The sequence below is a fragment of the Sturnira hondurensis genome, unplaced genomic scaffold, assembly GCF_014824575.4.
Source record: "Sturnira hondurensis isolate 20B ecotype Veracruz unplaced genomic scaffold, ASM1482457v3 Scaffold0006566, whole genome shotgun sequence".
In the NCBI taxonomy this organism is placed as follows: Eukaryota; Metazoa; Chordata; class Mammalia; order Chiroptera; family Phyllostomidae; genus Sturnira; species Sturnira hondurensis.
In genome coordinates this window covers 863,670-870,480 of record NW_028079197.1, presented here as the reverse complement: position 1 = coordinate 870,480, position 6,811 = coordinate 863,670, and the positions used below count along the sequence as shown (strand labels likewise).

Genomic DNA, 6,811 nt, shown 5'->3' with positions numbered 1-6,811 from the left:
TCATAAATGGATTTGTATCTTTTCAAATAGTTTTTCTGCATATATTGGTATAATCATATAATTTTTATGTTCATTTCATTAATGTGGTGTATTGCATTGATTGATTTGTATATGGTCAACTATCCTTGTGCTCCTGGAATGAATCTCTCTTCATTATGATGTATAATTTTTTTAAATGTGTTATTGTATTCAATTTACCAGTATTTTGTTTAGGATTTTTGCATCTGCATTCATCATAGATAATGGTCTGTAGTTTTCTTTTTGTGTATTATTCTTGCCAGATTTTGGTATCAGGATTATATTGGCCTCATAAAATGTGTTAGGAAGTATTGCTTCTTCTTCAGTGTTTTAGAAGAGTTTGAGAAGGATTGCTATCAAATCTTTGAATGTTTGGTAGAATTCACTAGTGAAGCTATCTAGGCCTGGACTTTCATTTTGGGGGAGGAAACCAACAAACTTTTGTTACCACTGAATAAAAGAGAAGGCACCAAAAAACACAATTAGGAAATAAAAGGAGCACCCAGTTACTGAGCAGCCACCAGGACTCAGCAGCCTCCCCCCTTGCTTCCTGAGGCTCTGCTCCCCCTTCTCCTGACACAGCCTTCCACAGGCCATTTCCACTGAAGAAGAGGAATCATATCATTGTATCGTATGTCTACTATCCAGAACATTCACTCTTTCAACCCCTCTGCTGGTGCAAGTAAGGGTGATGTTCTGCTTCCTGCTGCCACTGAACGTTATATCCAAGTAAGGGTTCAACAGAGAAACAGCAGGAAAACTTTTACTACTGTCCAAGTGATCACTGAGCTTATGATAAAAAGAAATGAGCGTAAGTGTTTAAGGAGAAATTTGCTTGCAATGGTACTGTAACTGAGCATCCAGAATATGGAGAAGTAATTCAGCAACAGGGTGACCAGCACAAGAACATATGCCAGTTCCTCATAGAGACTGGACTGGCTAAGGACAATGAGCTGAAAGTTTATGGGTTTTAATTGCTTTGGGCTCACTGAAATTTATGTGAGGATTTCTTGCAATGAGTGGAATTTCCCTTCTGTCCCTTATCACAAGTTTAAAAACCTCAAAGATTGTATAATGTAACCACTTGAAGCCTGCTTTTAAGTGGCCTGCTTGTTAGTGTAATGCCTTCATGCAATAAACTGAAAAGAGCCTTGCTGTCTAGTCTTGAAGTCCCTCATTTAAACAGAGGTCAAGCAGTAGGCACCTGGCAGTTTCTAGCCTGAAACAAAGGAATGACATGATGTTTCAGCCAAGCCCAGAGTTCCAAGACCACAAACGACTATGCCTGGACATAAGCTCCTTGGCAGAGTTCCCTGCTGTAAGAAAAATGTCACCACCTGTACAACCTTTGGTGAAGGTGAAAGGAGAGGGTGGGGTTAGGCAGCAACAGCACCTGTACCACTCGTGGGAGCCTTGGGTACTCAAAGATTTCCAACATGACCATGTGGATAGAGTTCAGAGCAGCCATATACCCTCTAGTGAGGTGATAAGGACTTTTGGCTTGCCACCAAGTTTATTTCACCAAGCACATAGTAGCTAATAGATGTTTGAACACCAGAATGCAAGGCCAACCTTCTATCAAAGTTAAACTTTTGACAAGGGAACCAATTTTATTTATCTTTAGAGGGGAAGGGAAGGACAGAAGGAGAGAAATATCAATGCATGGTTGCCTCTCGTGAGTCCCCTGCTGGGAACTGGCCTGTAACCCAGGTATGTGCCCTAACTGGGAATCGAACCGTGATCGTGTGATTCGCAGGCCCTTGCTCAATCCACTGAGCTACACCAACCAGGGCTATAGTTGTGTTTTCAATTTCTTCTATCCATCAGTCTTTCCATCAAAAATTTAATAATCTATAAATAAGTGCAAAAATGCACTATGTAGTTCAAGAAGCTTTCTGGAATTCCTTAGTCAAGTGAAAAAGACTTCTGAAATGCAAAAAAAAATGATCCCTTGTCAATTATCTATTGCAAAGCTGAGCCTGACTTTATAACATTTTTTGACTAATTATAAAAGTTTGAAAAACAATATTCTGGAACAGATTAATTTTGCTAATCCTGGCACCACAGAATGATAGGAAAGCCTCTTGGAAATGCAGTTCCCACTTATCCTTTAGCAGTTTCAAGCATTCAAGCATTTTGTGAATGAGAAGTGTGAGGAAAATGGATTCTCCTGTTTAATGACTTTTGCCTTTTGTGGCTGAGTGAGAGCTTGCCTTTCAAAGAGCTAGGAGCCAGATAAATACCCTAAATATTTGGGGAGAGGAGGAAATAAGGTACTCCATTTCTTTCCCTTTTTGTCTTCTTTAATCTTATCAGTACCCTAAATTCCAATGCTGCTATGAAACATAAACTGCAAAGGAGTCCCTCTCTCAGGGAAGGTCATAAAGGCAGCAGAGCAAGAGAGTAAGGGCAACACAGCTCCTAAGAGGCCCCATTCATAAAGCAGGGATAAAATGAATGATGCATTATTCTTTGGGGGGGAAGTTCTGAAAAGGTGAACCTCAGTGGAATTACTAAAAATTTGCATAATGCTTCATTTCCTTAGAGCAAATCAAGGGTTGGTAACTAGTACATGGGCCAGACAACATCACTGGAAATATTAATGAGACTTAGGTATCATAACATCCAGATAGATAGAAATCATGCCGAGGTCACTGCAAGGTTGATAAGAGGAAGAGATATATGCTCATTGGAATGGGTGATCTGTCTCTCCAGCTGACAGGGTAAAAGGAAACCAATTGCATATCACTAAGTATTAAGCTGTTGAGTAAAGCTGCTTCATGTTAAACAGTATAACTAGATCAGGCATGGTATAGATGAGATTTGTAAAAACTTGCTGGTTTACATCGATTGGCAAGGACCACAGGATGGAAACCCATTAGCCAATGAAGAGCTAGTTGTCTCTTTTTACCATAGAAAGAAACAAAAGGAGCAAGGAAAAATGTCTAATTTTAACTTCAGAGTCCATTTTCTATCCTCTGTGTGAGTAGTGCATTGATAAATTGGATGACTTAGTTCCTTAATGCAACATCAAACTAGCTCCACGGGCTTAGGTGGAAGGGAGATAGAGGACTTACACCTAAACATCAATAAAATACCAATGAGCAGTCAATCTCTAGCAGGAATCAATCCCACAAAGATGTAAATTATTTTCCACAGAGAGTATTTTCTGATTGTTGACTCCTCCTAGTGCGCACCCATGTCCTGACTTAGAATCAGAATGGCAGCTAGTGATGTCAGCTCCCTACCAAATTTATAAATGATGAAACTCAGAATTCCAAGGACAGGAGAAGAAAAACAAAATGGGTAAAAACACAAAAAGAGTTAGTATTTTCTTTTTTTAATATATTTTATTGATTATGCTATTACAGTTGTCCCATTCCCCTCTTTACTCCCCTCTACCCTGCACACCCCCTCCCACCCACATTCCCCCCTTTAGTTCATGTCCATATGTCATACATATAAGTTCTTTGGCTTCTACTTTTCCCATACTATTCTTACCCTCTCCATGTCTATTTCTACCTACCATCTATGCTACTTATTCTCTGTACCTTTTCCCCCTCACTCCCCCTCCCTCTCCCCTGTTGATAACCTTCCATATGATCCCCATTTCTGTGATTCTGTTCATGTTCCAGTTGTTTGCTTACTTTGCTTTTGTTTTTGCTTTAGGTATGGTTGTTAATAATTGTGACTTTGCTGCCATTTTACTGTACATATTTTTTATCTTATTTTTCTAAATAAATTCTTTTAACATTTCATATAATAAGGGCTTGGTGATGATGAACTCCTTTAACTTGACCTTGTCTGAGAAGCACTTTATCTGTCCTTCCATTCTAAATGAAAGCTTTGCTGGAGAGAGCAATCTTGGATGTAGGTCCTTGCCTTTCATGACTTCAAATACTTCTTTCCAGCCCCTTCTTGCCTGTAAGGTCTCTTTTGAGAAATCAGCTGACAGTCTGATGGGAACTTCTTTGCAGATAACTGCCTCCTTATCTCTTACTGCTTCTAGGATTCTCTCCTCAATTTTAATCTTGGGTAATGTAATTATGATGTGCTTTTGTGTGTTCCTCCTTGGGTCCAACTTTTTGGGGAGTCTTGGAGCTTCCTGGATTTCCTGGAAGTCTATTTCCTTTGCCAGATTGGGGAAGTTCTCCTTTATTATTTGATCAAATAAGTTTTCCACTTGTCGCTCTTCCTCTTCCCCTTCTGGTACCCCCTATAATTCAGATGTTGGAACGTTTAAAGATGTCCTGGAGGTTCCTAAGCCTCTCCTCATTTTTTTGAATTCTTGTTTCTTCATTCTTTTCTGTCTGATCATTTTTTTCTTCTTTCTGGTCCACTCCCTTGATTTGAGTCCCAGTTTCCTTTCCATCATTATTGGTTTCCTGTGCATTTCCCTTCATTTCACTTAGCATAGCCTTCATTTTTTCATCTAATTTGCGACCAAAATCAACCAATTCTGTGAGCATCCTGATTACCAGTATTTTGAACTGTGTATCTGATAGGTTGGCTATCTCTTCATCACTTAGTTGTATTTTTTCTGGAGCTTTGATCTGTTCTTTTGTTTGGGCCATTTTTTTTGTCCTTGATGTTCCTGTTATGCAGTGAGGGGAAGAGCCTTAGGTGTTCACCAGAGTGGGGTAACCCACAATGCTGGGTTGTGATGCAGTCTGGATAAATATGTCTTCTTTAACTCATTAGTTGTCGTACTTCCATGAAGTTCAATTTTCTATCAGTTCTGGTTGTTTTTTTGTTTTTAAATTGTTGCTGTCCTTCTTTTGGTTGTGTGAGGAGGCACAGTGTGTCTACCTACACCTTCAACTTGCCCGGAAGTTCAAAAAGTTAGTATTTTCTGATGGAAAGAACACATTGACTAACTGTACTAACTGTGTAAATTAATTATATCCTTATGAAGGAGCACAAAAAGACCCTTTTGTAGTCACTACTGGCCCTCCTGAAACAGTTCACGTGACTTCTGTGAACTCATGTGAGTTTAGGTTTTGCTAGTTAGATGTCAAAGTTTGGGCTTAAGATAGGAGACTACTGATATAAAGTGGCTTGGACATAAATCACTGTAATATTTAGGGCCACAAGATAGACAATCACAAACATTGAGCTCACCTAAATTCAATTTCTAGTTAAAGGACTCCAGCTTCTGAATAATGACTGAGGCCATATTTTATAAATTTGAATTAACCTCAGGACAAACTCTGAGAATCACTGCAGTTTAGATTGTCGTCAGGGTGCTTTTTCATAAAAAGTCTTCTTGTAAATATTTGGTGGTTCTTCATCTCAAATTTTGGAACAATACAACTTCCTTGATAATTGAATTGGGCACAGTATATGACTTTTGGGGTTTTAAAGTCTGGGATCTAGAGAAGGCTGTTTTTAATGACGTGAAATTTTAATGACATAAAATACTTCACTATTATTTTAAAATAGAAGGGTATAAGCCAGAACCCCAAACTAATCCCTGAACATTGATATTGTTTATTATTAGGTTTTAGAGTTCATTTGATATCTGTCACTTGCAATGTCAAGGTGAACGCTTTTTAAAGTTCTAACATTTCAAAAAGAGAAGTTAAATGTAATAGGGAAATAATATGTACTTCCACAGACTCTTAGAAACAAAATTATTCTGAATAGGCGATTAGCACTTTGAGGGCAGGATTCATATAGCATCAATTTCTCAATACCTAGAGAGAGTCTGGAAAATAGAAGAAACCCAATAAATGACTCTGTATAAATGAATTAATTAATTAGTGAGTGAGTAAATGAGTGAATGAATGAATAGGTACATACAACATTATAAGCATATAGGGCTACTTCTGATCTGAACACCAGAATATTGTTTTAGCTGAACCTATTTACACATATCTAAAGGAATTTTCATGTTCATTTAATGTCTGTGAAAGACAATCAACAAGAACAGAATAATACCCATAATCATAGTGACAATGGCAACATATAAACAGTTCAAGTTTATTGGGTTTGCATGACAGTCTATAAAAGGAATTGACAAGTTATTCCTGTAAGACAGGAAATGTAGGTAAAACAACAGAAGAGATGGAAGATAGAAGGAAATGGTATTTTAAAATAGAATAATCTATTTTTATTCTCCCTCTGGTATTGGTAATGGTTCTTCTATTAGAAGCTTAAGAGACAAACATATTTTTTTTACTTCGTTGTCTCTTCTCTGACAACTCAGTGTATGGTGTTGCCTCTGTGGGTTTTCCTTAGTGCCTGCCCTCATCCTTTTGCATCGACATTTCCATTTTCTACAACCAAGGCCTAGGAAAAGCCTTTGGCTATGACAGCACACATACCACACCGTTTTTGCTCTGCTAGAGTATAAAATTTTTGACCTGATTTTTCTCAGAATATTGGCAAAGACAAGGCATTTACTCCTCTCTTTATTCTGTACTCTATTAAAACTCATATGTGGGTCAGGCTATCCTGGCACTGTCCCTGAAAATTAAACCTTCTCTAAAGCATCAGCTTGCCTTGCATTGTTTTTGTTTCTGCTCTGTAAATTAGGGACAACAACATTCACTGCCTAGGATTCACTGACTTTGTGCTTTTGACATTTTTCTAGGGATAATCATTAAGCCCAATAGAAAAGTCAAACCTTCAAAATTATTTCTAAATCTATAAATATGCCCTTATCACCTTCTTTGAGAGTGGATAAAAGCATGGACATGTGCAAGAACTTTCTAAATAAATGCTCCAAAGTAATAGCCATATACAACAAAATAAAACACTTCAAGGAAAACAAGCAATTTGGTTAATACTC

At 37.9% G+C, this 6,811-nt stretch overlaps 1 pseudogene; it reads left to right on the top strand.

The window, feature by feature from the left end:
- Nucleotides 1-651: 651 nt before the first annotated feature.
- LOC118989859 (eukaryotic translation initiation factor 1-like) lies at nucleotides 652-992 on the top strand (annotated as a pseudogene).
- Nucleotides 993-6,811: the final 5,819 nt, after the last annotated feature.